This window comes from Trachemys scripta, chromosome 20 (assembly GCF_013100865.1).
Source record: "Trachemys scripta elegans isolate TJP31775 chromosome 20, CAS_Tse_1.0, whole genome shotgun sequence".
NCBI classification, from domain to species: domain Eukaryota; kingdom Metazoa; phylum Chordata; order Testudines; family Emydidae; genus Trachemys; species Trachemys scripta.
This window is the reverse complement of record NC_048317.1, coordinates 1,523,195-1,541,433: the sequence shown is the minus strand read 5'-3', so window position 1 is coordinate 1,541,433 and position 18,239 is coordinate 1,523,195. Positions and strand designations below refer to the sequence as shown.

General features: G+C 51.8%; 1 protein-coding gene across 3 annotated transcripts in view; it reads right to left on the bottom strand.

Annotated features, from left to right (window-relative positions):
- The window catches only part of RSPO1 (R-spondin 1), a 43,677-nt gene extending 27,956 nt beyond the window's left edge, over positions 1-15,721 (bottom strand). Inside the window, exons 1-3 of one of the 3 annotated variants that reach the window (XM_034754341.1) lie at positions 15,551-15,721; positions 15,155-15,202; positions 14,431-14,676 (exon numbers count right to left, since the gene is read on the bottom strand). The gene's annotated coding sequence lies outside the window, so the exon portion shown is untranslated. Of the gene's footprint in view, positions 1-14,430; positions 14,955-15,154; positions 15,203-15,550 lie in introns of those variants that run through there. The other 2 variants (XM_034754342.1, XM_034754340.1) reach the window with 2 other exon arrangements.
- Positions 15,722-18,239: the final 2,518 nt, after the last annotated feature.

Here is an 18,239-nt window from a genome sequence, read left to right as displayed (position 1 = left end):
CTCAGACTTTGGCTTCAGACCAGCACTTGCAAACCCAGCCTCGAATCCCACTAGCATGCAGGTACCAACCAGCGACAGCCAGCCAGGGGAAGAGGCCTGGGCAGATCTTGCAAACCTGTGCTGGCATTACCTATAGGAGGGGGTCATCGCTCTGGTTCCCCACCCCGGGGACTTCTCCTGGGAACTTGTCTTAGCTTGGAGACACACTGGCTGACGAAGAGGATTCTGATGGTCATTCCTGTCACTGCCTCCCGGCCCATCACCACAGTAGCCAAGAGCTTAGAGAAACTGTATCTCCACTGCACTCCTCTGGGAATTAAACCCACTACTTTAAAGTATCACTTCTTGTGCAATCCTGCTCCCGTTACCCCAGGCCGGCAGAGAATCCACAGCCCTGTTAGTTCCTCTAGGCCAGCCCAGTGCATTGCCTAGTCTTTTGTCCCAGCTAGTGTCCAATGTCCCAGCCCAGGCAATGAAGTTTTCGTCCACGATCTTGAGACCTGAGCCAAAGCCCAGTGCAGTCAGTGGAAGTGCCTCTGGGCCTTTGAGAACAGTTCTGGGCCCGCTGAAGTCCTTTACCCGCCTCTCACTCCCTGTGGCTTAGCCTGCCTCCAGCTGGAAGGAACAGATACACTCTTACGCAGCAGCTGAGGGTGAGAATGTGCTTCAGGGCCAGCGCTGGGGAATATTCAACTCCACTGCTGAATACAGGCCCCATGGCCAAGAGGAATTCTGGGCTAGCTGCTCTGGGCACTCAGCATGAGAGGAAGGAAAGAGGTCTCTGGCGATGCCCAGGACGGGGGAGATCCCCCTTGGCAGAGGGCCAGGGCAGGGCCAGCACTGAACAGAGGAGCTGGATTCAGGAAAGTGTGCCCCTCCCCTGCTCTAACAGCGTAACAACCCTGAGCACTGGCTGGCAGTAGGATTTGAACCCAGCACCAAACTACAGGCCTCTACCACTTGAGCTGAAGGAGTAAGTCCTGTTAGCTGGTGGCGGTAATAGACCATCATCCTCTAATGGACCAGCCGCTAGACAGGGACATGACCCCTATCTTGCCCATGTGTTGCGACAGCACATCTCCGATTGAGGTGTTCATGCTCAAATGGAAAGCTGAGGGCTGCTTTGGTTGCCGCACAATGCTGAGGCCTGGGAACTATTTCTCACACGCCGGGCAAAGGGTCATTGCCCTCCTCCTAGCCTCGTGACTTTGAGCTTCACCACGGCCCTGCTGTGGCCCCCCGAAAGCTGCCCTGGCAGGAGCACAGCGCTTCCCATGTGCTTGTCGTTAGATCCTGCAGCAGCACCCAGAGGGGGTTCAAAGAAATAGTTAGTCACTCGGGGAAACACCAACTTGTGCTGTGCTTTGAAGGCTGTTTGCTGCCGGTTGCTTTATAAACATTGTCAAGTGCTTCAGTGAGGCCGAGGAGTGTTTCCCAACGTGGGGCTGTGTGCGGGGGCGGCGCGATCCCCTTCACCCTGGCCCGGACTGACACACACACGAAGAGAGGGCATGCACGGTCACGTGGCGCAGCGTGGACATCCTGCTCTGGAGCAGAGGATGGTTGTGGCTGAGTTTGGGCCCTTCTGCAGCAAAGTGCACGTCCTATACACTTGTCCTAATCTGCAATCACCTTCCCAGCTGCCTGGGGGTGAACAGCAGCCATCAGCTCCCAACACCTGCAGCCAGGTGCTTCCCAGGCCCAACGCTTTGGACTGGTCCGAGTGTTCTCATTTTACTCCATCGGGCCCAGGCAAGTTCACAGAGCTCATCGGAGAGGCAGAGTTTAGCCTGGATTTGGACCCACCTAGTACCGCACCTCCCCGGGCTCTGCTCTCGCCAGAGGGAGTCACTGAGGCACCGTAGGAGGGAGGCAGAGCTAGCAAAGGCAGCAAAAATATTCTCCTCTAAACAAGTGTCTGCGGCTCCAGGACAGGATCCCATCGGCCATAGGCGGCTCCTGGGGAGCCTCCACCCGCGACACAGTGAGGCCAGGAGCATGGCTACGGGGGGTGGTGGGGACGTAGTCTTCTCTGGACGCACACGGCAGGGTTTGCACTGGAGCAACAGGCAGCCAGGCTCTTATTACAGACTAGACAACACTGACTTGTGAATAGGGCAAGAGCAGCACAATATTGCCTACCGCCCCGTGTTTGTGACTAACGCTAGATGACATTCACTGCAGGGAGCATTTTTGCTCCAATTCCTCGACATCTGCACTGGCTTCCAGCTGCAATTCTGTGCGTTGCCTTTGATCTAGAAAGCCTTGTGTGGCTTGGGACCTGACTGTGAAGCCCACCAATCTCCCCACGTGCACCCCGCTGCTGAGGAGTTCATGGTAACATCTGCAGGCCAGAGACAGGGAATTCGCAGAGAGGGGAGAGGGCTGGACCCTGGGATGCATTTCCCTTGCTGCTCCAACAGACTCTGAGATACAGGAGAAAGGTGAAATGTAGTTTCCAAAACTCACCCTCAGACTACAGCAGGGTGGAGGAGTTGCAACAAACAATGAATCTGGCAAGTCCTGCCTTCTTCTCCCCCTGCAGATGGGGTCCGATTCTCCCAAAGGAACTCCTGGTGCAAAATCAGTCACCGAACAATTTCTGCAGACCATTCTCAGCCCACAAGCCGTTCATTGCAGTGGTTAGTTAATTTGTACCAAGTCAGAGCCCAGCACCTCTAGGCCTGGCAGTTCACAGCCCCGGCACCTCTGGGCCTGGCAGTTCAGAGCCTCTGGGCTTGCCATTTTAGTTATGACAGTAAAAAAATTGCTTGAGCCCTGGCATCTATTTCATTGCAAATAAAGCCCTGGTTCATTGCATGTGTTCAGTATTTGAAATTCCAGCACCATTCCTTTTGATTGGACACACTGGTCACATGGTAGCCTTCCTTTTGCTGATTACAGCAGGTTTCTGGTTCAAATAGTCATGATTATGAATTCAAAATTGGCTTCTGAGAACCATCTCCAGTCCTTCTGCAGAATTCGCTGTCTAGGCAAACATTCCCAGCTGTAAACACAGCTGCTAGAACTTTCACAGAGAAAACTCCCCGCACGCAGAGGGCTGGGCCAGCATCATGTCTGTGCACCACTTACATCCCACTTAAACCCTCCAGTTGGGGCTTCTGCCGTGCAAAGGCCTTGGAGTTTCACATGGAAAGCAACCTCGGAGGGTGCCAACACACTCGAAGCAAATTCCTTTCATGTTCCATGTTCTACCCCAGACAAAACCTCAGAAGCCAGGGGTGGCTGCTGGCCCAGCAGAGCAAGTGAGTTTGTGTCCTAGCTGGAGGTGGGACATGCCGAGATATTTAGCTAAAATTTGCCTTCTCTGCAGACACTCCCGAGATTTTAAAGCTAGAAGGGGGCTAGCCTGACCTCCTGTGTAACTACATCTCAAATGCACAGGAGAAATCAGAAACAACAGATTCCAGTGTTCCCCGAAGGCTTCAGCCTAGACTCCTGAGGTGCTTTCATCTTTCACACAGAGAAAGGGGAAAGTGCATGGATGGGGCAGGAGGACCTGTTCCCAGCTCTTCCTCCCAATCTCGGGCCGTGAAATACGATTCTTCAAGCTATTGAAGACATCAGTCAAGCTCAGGTTGCTGCAAACTATTCCCAGTCTAAATATTAGCAGGGTGGTAAGAGATTTATTCCATTTTCCCTTCGGCGGGGAGAATTTAGGGTAACCTGAATTGCTCTGTGTTCATTTGTGGAGAGACTTGTCCTAGCATCCAAGATGACAGCAAGCCTTCTTGTTTGCAATTCTGTCAGGATAAATTGGTACTTGGGAGCCCCATTCAAACCAAAAAATGTAAACCATCTGGATAATTCACCATTAGCCTCCTCCACATGAGGTGAGATAGACCAACATGATCTGCCTGGAAGACTGCAGAAATAACCCATAATAACCAAATTGCTGATATATTGCTCCTTGCTAAACATATCCAGCTATCCGTAATGTAAACGGGATCTCCTGAAGGTTTACTGAGTCGGGGAGAGAAGGACCAGATGCTTGTGTGAGGACTGGAGACAGGACAAAGGAGATAATATTCCAATGGCAGCGGCGTACGACCCCCTGTGAAGTCCTGCCCGCTCGCAAGCACAAACCCTGCCTGCTGGCTACATGATAAGAATGTTTGGGGGAGGGGAAGCTGGCATCAGGGCTTGGAGCTGGGTGAATAATCTGTCATTTGTAATGCACAATTTATCTGATGAATTTCACCGCGTTAGCTCTTTGCTCAAAGGGCAGATTTCTGGAATTTATTCATTCTTCCGAGTTATTTCCCAAATGGTTTCACTGCCGCTTTGCTGCAGGAATTCAAACGCTGAGCTGTTTTGATTGGGTGTGTAGGTGACACAATATGGCTCTTTTCCGTCTGCACTGCTGTAATGCTTACGGTCAGGTTTGCAGCGTAAATACTCACCATTACACATTCAGAATTTGTTTTCCACTAATATTTTGCAACATTGATTTAAAATTCACTGTTCCGCTGAAAATTCTTGCCTGTACAGCTCACCGGCTGGCCGGGATATTTATAGAAAGGGAACACAGTCCAGGAAAATCAAATGACTATTTGCTAGAAACAATGTGTGAAATTCATCCCATGCAGAGAGGGGCCAGCACGACGCATGTCGGACACATGACAGAGCCGACACCAACCTAGAGCACCAGCCTGCTGAGTGCCCCTTTGCTCACTCTCTACAGCGCCCCAGGCTTTGGGGTTTGAAGTGGGGCGTGGTCCCAGGGCCGGTGCCTCTCCAAGTATTCATTTGATTTTTGTTTTTAAACAAATGTGCTTTGGCCATCGCTACTCCCCACCTCCCCAGCACTGCACAGTTTGCCAGGTGCATGATGGGCTTTTCTGCTTTTCCTCTGAAGCAATAGGCACTGCACTGGCGAAGGCTAGACGCAGGCACCAGACTAGAGAGGCCTGCATGGTGAATCCTATGTTCCTAAGACCTCCTCTACACGTAAACTTGCACCAAAGTTACCAGCTCAGACCTTTGCTGTTTGGGGCCAGGCTGTAGCAGGCTAATGCCTTGGGAGGTGTTTGCTTTGCCATGTGTCTGACAGGACTCTCCACTTTGCGGTCTCGGTCCTGTTTACTTTGCACTCTTCTCACGCCTGCTTGCATTGCTGCCCCCTGGTCCTGACAGCTGGTCAGCCTATTGGAGTAGACCAAACCCACTTCAGCATGTTCAGACGAGCTGTCGCCCGTTGCCTGACACACCCCGATCAGGGCTGCAGGGGAGAATGAGTTCCGATGGGCAGCCAGACAGGTAGGTCGAAGACGGACAGTGATGGAGCTTTCTGCATCATACTGGGTTAAATCCCCGGTTCAGAGCCTTGGCAAAAGGCTGCAGCATGTCTCACAAGTGTCCCAGAGGACAAACCACCAGGGCCCTGTGCTCCAGCCTTGTGCACAGGCGCAGGCAGGATTTGTGCTGTCGTCCTGGTTTGGCAGTGGGGTACCTCACTCACTGTGCACAGCTGTGAATGACACACAAGCCGCTAGGCAGGGGACAGCCTGGCCCATCATTTTCACCCTAAATTTGCCTCCATCCTCTATAGCACAAGTGTCTGTGTCTCCACTTGTGAAGTATTTAGATTGGATGCCTCAGACCATGCTATCAGCCCGTCAGGCTGCAGACTGTGAGCCCCCTGGATTTTCTGTTTCTTTTTACAGCCACTTTTACAATGGGGTCCTGAACTGTGAGTAGGGCCTGGACGTGCTACTGTCAGATACACATAATAATAATGAATGAGGCAGGTGGTCCTACGCTATTGCAACACAAGGACAGTCCCTCACACCTGCAATGCAAAGAACAACACACTTTCCCATGAGACAGACCTGGGTATTATGGGACACGTGGCCCCCATCCCATGATCCAGACCCGCGCTGCAAACCCTGCACGGAAAGCGAGAAGTAGCATGGGATTTGCTGATGAAGCCACGCCATCTTTGGACAGGCTGGCAGCTCTCCCTGGTACAGAACAGCCACTGGTCCCTGCCCACAGCCAACCAACGTCCTGCACAAGCTTTTGGCACATAATAGAATCAAGAATCTAAACACTTGGGAAGCGGATGGGTCTGCAGCTCAGGGCTAGATTAGCGCAACACTGTGCCTGCGCGGAGTCCTGCACCCCTACCAGCTGTGCGGTTGGATACCGGGAGAGCGGCGTTGCCTCCGCAGCCATTCCTGCTCAAGAAAGCAGAGCTTGTCGTTCTTATTTTTATGATGCTTGTCGTCTAACGTTGGCTCCACCTGTCCCCTGCAGCAGCCCTGTTCTATCCGACACGATTTTCCAGCCACCTAGAGGCCAAGCAATAGAGTGAACTCCAGCCAGTTAGCCCAGCCCCGAGGTCAGGGAACTGAGTAATGCTGCTGTGAAGCCGGGGTAGAAGAGAGGAGAACGGGGCCCTCGGAGCCAGCGCCTCGTGGCCCAGGCACTGACAGTTCTGCTCAGAGACTAGAGCTTGTCCCTCTTTGCATGTCGCACGCCAAACCCTCTGCGATGCAGCCACTGTCAGTCACCTTCTGCAGGCATTAGAAGTGACATCTCAGTAACCCAGAAATGATACAAGAACACTGCATCTCTGGGAACTTCACAGCTCTGTTAGCGTCTGTTCTGGGGCCAGACTTTTTATGACCTCCACTCCAGATGGTCTGAATCCATTTGGAAACAAAAGTAGTTGCAGTAGGTTACAGAGAACTAACTGCTGGATGTGCAGCATCTGCCACTCAGGGCCTGTCTGTCTCAGAGGCCCCGGGCCTTCTGCCATCCCTGGCACGCACCCCTTGCTACAGAACCGTGCACCTGGTTGTGAAGAACACTTTCCAAACACGGACCAAGTGTCAAAGGAGGTGGTGGTGTCTGCCTGAGTCTGCAGACTGCCTGAAACACTGGACCAAATTCTCCATTAGTGTAAACTGGCCCATCTTCAAAAGTGCCTCCTCCTACTTTCAGCTTGCTAGGAAATTCTCCTCTGCTCCCACCCACGTGTTAGTCAGGTTCCAGTAACTGACGGCACGTGAGCCTGATGGCTTACTGACACGGGGCCACTTGACCCTGCATAGACCCTGCTTTATTAGCTCAGAGGAGTGGGACCTGTCCCACTCGGTTCAGAAACCTAAAGACAACGGTGTAAATGTTAACGTCGCTGGCTGCTTCGCTGCTCATCCAAGCAGGAAGATCCAGAGAACGTTATGCAGACAGCCCTCAGTACATGAGAGCCACAGATTAGTACAGGCTGCTCCAGCTCTGTCCCATGGGCCTTTCCCAACTCATCCTACAGGGCTGCTCCAACTACACAGGAGAGGAGAGAAGGAGCGAGGTGCAATTCAAATGTTGACATGTTCGTATGTTGTACGGGGATTACGCCATCAAATGTCCATTCTGCATCTGTCTGCAGCAGCTCCGCTGAGAAGACCCACTGTGATGAGATGTGCAGTCCATGGGGCCACAAGGAAAGGGTCTGAACTGTGATGTTACTGGCGCTCGTTCGAATGTTTCAATCGTGGGATGACATTCAAAGGGCGAGGTCATGCACTTAGGGTCTCCCAGTAAGAATTTCTGCTACAAGCTGGGAGCTCATCAGTTGGAAGCGACAGAGGAGGAGGGAGACCTGGGGGTGTGGGTGAAGCACAGGATGAGTGGGAGACACTAAAATGATGTGGCTGTGGCTGTGGCAAAGGTGACCCTAGAATGTATTGGACAAGGCCCTGGTGAGACCTCAGCTGGAGTCCTGTGTGCAGGTTCAAGAAAGATGAATTCAGACTGGAACTGGTGCAGAGTCGGGCTATGAAGCTGATCAGGAGAATGAAGAGCCTGTCTTTGAGAGGAGACTGGAAGAGCTCGGCTTGTTTAGTCTAACATAAAGAAGGCTGAGAGGGGATCTGACTGCTATAAATACATCGGGGATAAATACCAGGGAGGGCGAAGAGCTATTGAAGCTACAGGACAATGCTGGCACAGAACGAATGGGAATAAACTGGCCATGAACAAATTCAGGCTGGAAATTAGAAGGCTTCTAACCACCAGAGTGGTGGAGGTTCTGGAACAGCCTCCGAGCAGGAGTTATGGGGGCAAACAACAATTAGTTTTAAGAGAGAGCTGGACAAATGTCTGTGTGTGATTGTATGACAGGTTGCTTGTGACGGTGGGGACCAGGACTCAGAGGTCCTGGGGCTCACAGTTTACATCTTATGTTCCTAAAAGCTTATGCTTCAGGGTTTCAGGTAGCCAGCTGCAGGGGTCAGGAAGAGATATCCCACCCCTCCCCTCCCCCAGTGTATTTTTCTTTTAACTCCTTTTTCTGATGCATTGGGGTGGCCATGGCTAGAGATGGCACTGAGCATTCTCCCTCTCAGGTGCTTGCCTGGCTGGTTCTTGCTCACATGTTCAGAGTCTCACTCACTGCCACATGTGGGGCTGGGAAGGAATTTCCCCCCAGGTCACGTAGGCAGTGACCTGGGGTGATATTGTGGGTTTTGTTGTTGTTGTCTTCCTCTGCAGCTGGAGTGCGGGTCACTTGCCAGGATTATCTGGGTGTCTCTCACTTAATTGTCTCCCTGCCATTGAGGGGGCCTCGCGCCCTGGTGCACTTCGGTCCCTCCTCATCTCTCCTCAGGGCACAGAACAGTCCAGTCTCCTGAGGGCTGTGATACTTTGGGCTCATTTCAGTAGTTGGCTTTAGTGTGCAGGTGCAGGCTGACACATACAGGAGGTGCGAGTAGCTGATCTGGTCCCATCTGGCCTTAAACTCTATGCCTAGCACAAATGTAGCCCATTGCATTCCCAGGCCCTGATGTGCTTTACAAAGCTGGGTAGCTTCCATTATCCCCATTTTATGGATGGAGAAACAGAGACATACCAACGGCCACCCAGCAAGTTGGTGGCAGAGCTGGAGCTAGAAGTCAGGCCTCCTGCATCTCCCGCTTCTGCTCCATCTCACAGCCAGGGCGGCCTTCCCACCCATACTTGGAGCTGCTTGTGTGATGCTCCCAGCTAGTTACCAGGAGCAGCAAAGCCCAGCTATTACACACTTACAAATCTCGTCGGGAAGGTCAACTAATCATTGGAGAGATTTGGTGTGGACAGGAGAATCTTTTTCTGCTAACGGTGCCTAGTCCTCAGCATCGTTAAATAAACCTACTTCATAAATACAGATTAAAATAAATCTTCACAAGTTAAACAAAGTAAAACGCCAGCCTTGCAGGCAGTGATTCAGTCTATGTTTATATAACACCAGCTCCGTTTTGCTTTGCCTTTCCCTCCCATTAAAAATGTGCAATGACGTTACTTGGAGACAGTGAGGGGTAGCTGTTAGAAGGTTTGCTTGGAGGGGTGGGGTGAGGCAGGTGATCTGGCTTCTAGCTCTGAAGCTGCCACTGAATTGCTAGTTCCCCCCGGGACAAGTCACTTTTCCTCTCTGAGCCTCAGTTTCCCCATCTGGAGAACCAGGTGAGCGCTAACACTCGCGCAAGGGAAGTGCTTTGAGATGCTCCAGTGAAGAGTGCCACGTATGTTCATCGTTGGATCACTTAACCACCAGAGCGTGCCTGGCATGCCTCCGGCCAGCAAGCATCCATCCACATACACACTCAAAGCCACTTTGTTCTGCTTAATCCCTTAGGCAATAAAAATCAGCGGCGTTAAGTCAAATGTCCTAACCAGAAGGCCTTTATTTGATATTATATTTCAGAGCCAAAGTTCTGCCAAAACCATAAACCATCAAGCTAAGCACTGAAAAAAATAAAAAACCTGGCAGCAGAATTCTCCACAGCATTGTTGAGGTTTGAGTCCTTCCGCCGGCTTCTGCAAAGCACTCACATCAGCTCTGCTGGGAGCCTAGCAACAGGGACTGTGTCTAGAACAGACTCCTGCCTGCCAGAGGTCCCACCTGCCCCTTGCCACCGCCTTGCTTGGCTACATTACCACGTCACTTTCACATCCACCCATCATTCTGAGCTGGGCCCCATATTCTCTCTCAAGGCTGTATCCTGCAGCTCATGTTGTCACCACCTATCCGCACTGGGTGGAGATACCATTGCGCTGGTTAGACTGACGAGGAAGAAGGCCCTTGCGGTAAAGGTGTTAGACTGGGCCTCAGTACACCTGGATTCAGTCCTTGATTCTGCCACAGAGTCACCATGTGACCTAGGGCAAGTCACTTATTCTTAGCTGTGAAAAGGGGGTGATAATACTCTATTTCTCTCACCCTCAGTCTGCCTGGTCTATTTAGACTGTAAGCTCTTGAGAGCAGAGACTGTCTCTCACTAGGTGTCTATACAGCCCCTAGTACACAGTATGCCTCTAGGTACTACTAAAATATTAATCAGAGTCATTATTACACGTACCAATGCTCCAGGATCGCCTGTGGTGCAACACATTATAAACCGACACCTAAGGTAGGAAACTTCCTACCCATAGAAGACTCTCATCATCTTCTCAGTTTGCTTCTATGAAAGACACTCTATAGCGAAAGAGGCCACCTCCAAGAGCAAACCCAGCAAGTGCAACAGGTGTTAACCCTCATGGGAATCCAAAAGGGAGCCCTGAAGTTCTGGGCGTGATGACGAGGTCAGGTGCTTGTGTGAGTGAGGGAGAGACACAACACCTGCGTTCCTTCTGCACCTTAGTGTGCCTTCTGGCGTCATTATAAATGCACAGGAGGCATCATGTCAGGCACTGCTACATAAAATGGGATTGGGAGCAGATTAGGAGTGTGTCTGGGGATTTTGTTTGGGACAGGTCCAATGCAAACATTCCTTAATTTCCCCCAGGGCTTTTTTGCAAGGTAGAACTTTACATTGCATTGTCCCTGGGTTCAGTAATGCACTTACAAAATGCAAACTAAAGATGAAAAGCAGAGGTCCAGATGAGGAAGAGAAGACTCAGAAGAGGTGTTTCCAGCTGCGTTTTCAGAGCAAACCAAGGTGGGGCTAAATGTGCGGCTGTTCCCTTAGAAGCACCCTCTGAATATTTCTGCTAACCTCAGTCACTGAAAGCCAGGATTGCCTCCCTCACAAATACTTAACAGAGTTAAAGACAGAGAGACAAGAGAAGAGGCACCTGCCCACACTGCATGAGGACAGAACCCCTCACTCTTCCTCTGTGACCCTCAGAGAACTAGTGCAAAGCCCTAAATAATTCTGAGCAAACTGCCGAAGGCTGCAGGCTGGTCGACACACGAACGAGCGCCTCTTTGGTTAGGCCGCTGCAAGCCCCTGTTCTTTCGGTTTAAGAGCATCCACACAGCAGTTTGCATCTGTTCAATTAAATTGCTTTACATTCACACCAAGCCTCCCTGGCTTAGGCCAGGCGTCCATTCGGAGCATTTTGCCAGTAGACCAACATCCGTATGCTACGCTGGCAGAGCGCTCCTAGTGTGAACACCGCTTATACCCCTTTGCTGGTATAGCTTATTCCACCCCTCCGGCAAAATAAACGAAAAGCGCATCTTTGCTGCTAGAGCTGTGTCTGCATTAGGGCCTTTTGGTAGCACAGCTGTGCTGGTTAAAACTCACATCTCCTCATGCCTCTGACCAACAGAGCTGCCAGGGCTGGCAAAAGTTTGCAGTATAGATCTGCCCCGAGAGAAGCCAGCGTGAGTGAAAAGCTGATGTGCGAATCGCTCTGTGCAGAACAGGGGTGAAACACGGGCTCAGAGTCCCAGGGCAGCATGCAGCGCTGTCTGTGCAGAGGAGGAAGCCCCATGCAAAGGAAGCATCTGCTAAACACAAGATTCCTAAAAGGATTCCCAGCACTCTTGCCGCCCTGTCTAAATGTCACACTGGCTTCAAAATCTGAACCCTGCAGAGCCCCAGAGTCCTGCACTCCCCCTCAGAAGCAGATGGAAAAACAAGACTGGGAAAAATCAAGAGAGACCCCAGCTTTGTTTGGGACAGGAGAAGGAGATTGGGGGGTGGAGGTCTTGTGCTCTCCCTGATCAAGGCGTCCCAGCAAGTTTAGCTGTGAACTAATTTTCAGTCTGTCTTCTTGGGGGAATTCTACTGCTGCCACTTGAACAGAGGGACCCGGGGGACTGGGCTGCGGCTGGGTCAGGGACAGGAGAGATGCCTGGAGGACTCCAGCAGCACAAGCCTGGGGTGTGCCGCCGGGCTGCCCCCAAAACCTGGCACTGCTCAGCTGCTCACACAACCTGCCCGGGTTGGTCTGTAACGCGAGGCTTTCTCCAGCAGACACAGGCCAAGTCCAGCGTGTAAAAGCAACTTGGGGAAGCTAAAATCAGAAGGTGTCATCCCCAGGAGTGTCAGCTGGGGCTGTCTGAACCAGGGATACTTGGCAACACCTGTCTGTTTCTACTACAGGATTCGCCTTAACTGTACCCCAAAGGAGGGCATCTCTCCGGGTCAGGGCTATCTCCAGATCCCTGGCTGAGGGCAGGGAGTCAAGCTGGGAACAGACTTGGCATGGGAGAACCTTGCCCTTCTCAAGAGCATATTTTGCTCCCTGTAGTTTGGTTTTCCTCTTTCTTTGCCCCATCCCTGCTTTCTCCCTGTCTGGTGTTCCTTTTACATCCCCATAGGGGGGTGGGAGTGTCGTGGGGGGGGAGCTGAGGTCTGTCTGAGTGCAAATCTGTGCAGCCTTTTACATGCACTGGTATTTGACACGGAGGCAGGATGGTCCTATGCTCAGGTGTTAGCCTAGGCTGGAGAAGAGGCAGGTTCAGTTCCCTGCTCTGCTGCAGACATCCGATGTGACTTTGGGCAAATCCCTGTCTCTCTGTGGCTCCGTTTCCCCTGCGCTGCCTCACCGGGGTGCTGAGGATAGACCCGGTAAATATTCCGACGTGCTCAGATGCTATGGTGCCAGGTCCCAGATAAATACCTGAGACTGACTGAAATAACGGGAACCCCCCAGGAACCTTCATCTCCCAGTGCAAGCTGGCTGTCTCCCAGGGGTCTCAGCTGTGAACAGTCCCACCCTAGGCACCTGTTGTGGCACCCCTGAGCAGTACGTACTCCTGGGAGTTGTCCCGCTGAGTGCATGGATCCCTAGGCAAGAGACAAAGGTTTCTAGCGTTGCTCAGCTCTGTGCCCAACAGTGCTGGGCAGAAAGAGAACGCCCAGTGCCCGCAGAACCTTCCTCTGCTGGCAGGACAGTACTTTACATGCCTACCTCTCCCAAGTGATGCGTCTCCCTAGGGCACTGCTCTCCATCATGAGGGAGGTGCAAAGGACCCCAGAGCCCTGACTTTGCAGGAGACAACAGGAATCTGCGGGACAGAAAGTCCCCAAACTCCCAGCGTTCTGCGCTCTCCCAGCTATAGGCAGATGGCACCGAGAACGCTTTGTGCCCTGAGGTGCTCCCCACAGAGCAGGCTTTTTTCTCCACAGTCCGACCTTTCATTAAACAAAGCAAACCCAAACATCAGCGGCCAGCCCCTCTGGTTGTGGGAACACCCCCTAGTGCAGAGCCCAGTGCCTCGTTATCCCACCGGTTTGACAGCCAAACAGGGAGACAGCAGCACTTCCCAACGGGTGAACTCCCCCTGCACATCAGCAAGGGGTGTTAACTCGGATGTCTAATTACTACCAGCATCACTTGTAATCGTTTCCACACTGCTACCCCTGTGAGAAACAGCCAGTCAACACACTTACCGGGTGCCGTGCAGGTACCTGCTATGCACAGATGGCCCCTTCGTTTGCAAGGAGGCTGAATTATCATTGGCAATTTAAATATGCAAATAGTTTCCTACTCAGTTAGCTATCCTCCTGATTGTTCAGGTAACCGCAGCGCTTGCTCCTGTCTTTGAAAGTCAGGGTGGAACTGGTAGTGGTGGTACGGCCAGTTACGAAGTACTAGAGTCCTGCGCTGCAGCTGGTGGGGTTTTGTGGCTGGTACAGTAGCAGCAGCTCATTTTAATATCCTAATACAGGGGTTCTCAAACTGGGGGTTGGGACCCCTCAGGGGGTCGCGAGGTTATTACATGGGGTGGTCGCGAGCTGTCACCCTCCACCCCAAATTCCGCTTTGCCTCCAGCATTTATAATGGTGTTAAATATATTAAAAAGTGTTTTTAATATATAAAGGGGGGGTGGCACTCAGAGGCTTGCTGTGTGAAAGGGGTCACCCGTACAAAAATCTGAGAACCCCTGTCCTAATACATATTTCTGAATAACTCTCCTTGTGTCCTACACTAAGATCTGGCAGGTAACATACAAGCAGAGAACAGAAATAACCCACCTTCCCCGTAACACTTCTCCCAGTTTGGTGGTTGGGGCACTGAGGAAATCCCCACTGAGTTTGCTGTAATTCTTCACAGCTTCCCATTGTCCTAATTCATTAGCCATATTGCACGAGGCAAACCCACAAGTCAGAAGCCGACAAGGCTCACACTCCTAGCTAACAGCCTGCATTGCGAAAGCTTAATCTAAACAAACATGCATTGTGAAATCCTTACCTCCGAGTTGTCAGTCACTCATGACGGCTGAAGAGACTCTACTAGTTTCTCAGTTTTAAAATACCGCAAGAACAATCACAAAAATCGTCTCTTCCTCCAGGGAAAGTTACACGCAAGTTTCTGTCAAAAAAACAAACAAACAAAAAACCATCCCTGCCAGCTCACGGGGAAGTCTGGTGCAACAGGGCTTCTGGGGGTTCTTTGGCTGGTTGGTTTTGAGGCAGATTTCGAATAGCCTCACAAACTCTGCGGAGAGAAACAAACCCTTCTGGGATGTGCAGGATTTCAGCTCGTAAAGATTGCCCAGGCTAGTTTTTACTCCATCAGCCCACACTGCTCCCTGTGTATGTGATCATATCAGAGCAATTGGCACATTAATAACGCCTGCTCGCAAGGCCGCAGACTCCATCCCCATTCAAGGAATATGGTTGTGGGTTGTTGTTTTTTTTTAAATTATTATCATTACCAGAGTATCCAGCTTTGTAAAAGCATCCAGTGCAAACTCCAGCATGAGGGAATTCCACCCTACTAGTACCACCTCCTAAGACAATATCCAGCCAAAATATTGTGACTGTTGCAAAACCCGGACTGGAGCTCACCGAAGGACCATCCAATGTAACATCCAGAGCCAACAGGGTCTCAGTAAGTCCCTGCAGGGTGACATAACATAGGGTTCTTTGTAGTCTGTTTGATTTATGACCATTAATTCTGATTCATTACTTACATTTCAGTGGTAACTGGCATATGAAGTCTTTAGCAGTCACTACCGCATCTGTTAATAAACACAACAAATATTAAAAGCAGCTTGTTACCCTCTTGAGGGGAGACGAGACTAAGCAGACTAGCGTTAAAGCCTAGTTATTTTTCAGTCTGTAACTGTGCTGCAGGAGGAAACATTCACGCTTCGGAAGTTAAATAAAGATTTTCGTAGGAAAACAACCTGCTATGGTTGGGAGCTGTGCTCTGATACCTGCTGTCCCTGAATCCTAATCTGCACCAGTCGCTGCCTTTCCTCCAGTCCTGCCCAGTTGCTTTATCCCTTTCCTTTCCTCTCATGAACTTGGACATGTAGAGAAGGTCAATGGCTAACCTCTACTTTGCATCAGGAATTAATTCAAACCTGTTAGGAAACGCAGGAAGCACAAGTGATAGAGGAACCCCCGAGATCACAGACAATCAGCTTTCCCATCCTCTGTTTCTGCATTGCGCATGGGTCTGCTCCCAGCGTAGCCCATGGTAAATGTCCCCTTGGCTTTGATGGCAGCAGGTCATGCCTAAGGTTGTGCCATGGAGTAATGATGTGTCACAGCATGACTGGCAGTCACACCATGCTAGGCTGCATGAGCCCATCAGATCCACAGGGCTGGGCCTGTCTGGCCCAGGAATGGGAGCTCTCCAAGAACACACACACTGGAAGCCCTGGTAATCTGTGCTCATTAAAATTCTCATGTTCGATGTTATCTCCTGGGCCCAGGCCAACTTTCAAATCGGGCAACTGCATTCTGCATCCCTAACGTCTCCGTGCCCTTTCCCTTCGATACAGAATTCTTCTCCGGTACCTCTGCGACACTGCGGTGCTGCGCTGCGACAGACGCTGGGTTCCCACCCAACAAGTGGCTGCGTTTCAGCAGTGGGGAAGTGATCCATCTATCTAGAAAATGTCTGTCGAACACTTTAGGACCCTTTGGGATCAGAGATATTCTTACTGCCATCACTGCTGTCCTGACGCCACACTGTCACGGTGACATGTCAACGTCACATCTCAGCGCAATGTCCCGTATTTGGGGATGCTCTCTGTGTTATACAAAATGACTTAAATGACCCGCCCAGTCTTTAAAAGAAACCCAGCAGCCATAAAGCACCAGCCCTCCCCTCCCACCCCCAGCCAGCAGATTAACATGAGCTGATGAGCTGACAAGCTGGACAGGTTCTTTGTTTCATGCTGACGAAGTGCAGCCTGGAAGCCGCTCCCCGATCCTCTGGCCCTGGTGGCAGTTGGTTAAAACCCCCAGCCTGACCCAGTGCTGCTATTTCTAAACTACACAAAGTTCTACACGAGAACCAGTGCTCATTTGTTCCCCTGGCACCAGCGAGGTGATATGGCCGGCGGAGCTGGGACTCCCCCTGCATGTCCATTCTTCCTTCCCTGCGCCGCACACACAGAGCCCGCCAGCAGCATGAGGCAGGGAGCGTGATTCGGAGTGGAGTCCGATACCTCCAGGAGCTGCAGTGCTGCAAGAAGCGCTGCTCTCGGAGAACAGAGTCCCCCACATCGCAGCCACAAACGTCCTTGCCTGCTTTGTGTACTGCTGAGGACCCCCCCCACCCCCCCGGCAGGACAGTCCCCCTGGCTTTGCAGAGCTGCGGCGCTCTGCCTGCGTTGCACCATTGCAGTCAATGGCATGAAAAGGGAGCAAGGCCCAGGGGAAGCAGCCCTAAGTCTGCTCCAGCAGAGGGCAGCGTCCAGTGACCCACACCTGCTGTATGATGCTCCAGGGACTCACAATACAGCAAAGCTCTTGTGTGGGAATCGTCCCTTTGCAGAGGGCCTAAGGCCTGGGCACCACTTCAGTTCCACTTCAGCCTCAGAGCGTGTCCTGCAACCGCTGCTTACGGCACTGAGCGAAACTGTCCGACTGCTACCTTGTGCCCCACCCACCCCGTCGCTTGCTTGTATCCACCTGCTATTTCTCACCTTACATTAAACTGTCCACTCTTCGGGGCAGGGAGGGTCTGCTGTTCAATGTGTTTGTGCAGCGCCAAGCACAGCAGGGCCCCAATCCCTGACCGCAATACAAATAGCAATAAATAACAGCTACCATGGTCTGCGAGGACAAGACACTGGCGATGGGAGCCATACGAGCCAGAGATTCTAAGGCAAGGGATGGGTCACCAGAGGGTGCTGTTACACATGCTCTTCCAAGTTCTTTTCCTTTGCATGTGAGCAGATGTTCAGACTTGGGAAGACACGTCGCGTTGCTGTTAATTTTTGCTATGCAAGGTTCAGTGTAGAGGGGGGTGAGTTCAGAGGCCGGAGCAGTGCAAGGAGCTAGAGAATTTGTTCTACCTTGATCTCTAACTGGAGCCAATTCCTGAGGTGGAGCAGCTATCTGGGAACCAGGCACTGGTGTTGAGCTGAGTTTCCAGGCAGAAGGGATTCCCTGCATGCTGTTTGTGATCATTACTGTTCCAAGACAGGTGCTTGCAAGGCGCAATGGTCCAGAAACTGTTGTAAACGTGAGTGGCACTTAATGCTGTGTCTGTACCATCCTCCTTTTATCTGCTGCTCCCTTTTCAGTTCTCTCCAATGGGACTGACTGCAAGGAGGTCTTGAGGGCGGGGTATCCATGGAGGAGCCGCCTCCCAGAGGCCTTTGTCCATGTGACTGACTTCCTCCCTAGAACTGCCTGGAGGTAGCACCTCAGCCCTGGTTATCAGCAGCATCAGAGTCACAGATTCATATTCATAGAGTTTAAAGCCAGAAGGGACCTTTAGTTCCTTCAGTCTGAGTCCTATACAGCCCAGGCCAGAACACTTCGCCTATGCTCCCGGGACTGAGCCCAATAACTTGTGTCTGACTAAAGCAAGGGAGGGGAACCTATGGCCCGTGGGCCGGATCCGGCCTCCTACTTCATTTCAACCATCCTGCAGCAAGTCTCCACGCCGCGGGCTGATAGCCCTGAGCCTCGGTGTTCCCCCCCCCCCCCAATGGGGCTGGAGCCACGAGTGCCAGCTCGCCAGGTTTTCAGAAGTCCGGTCGGCTCCAGGCAGCTCCTGGCAGTGACCGGCATGTCCGGCCCCTAGGTGCA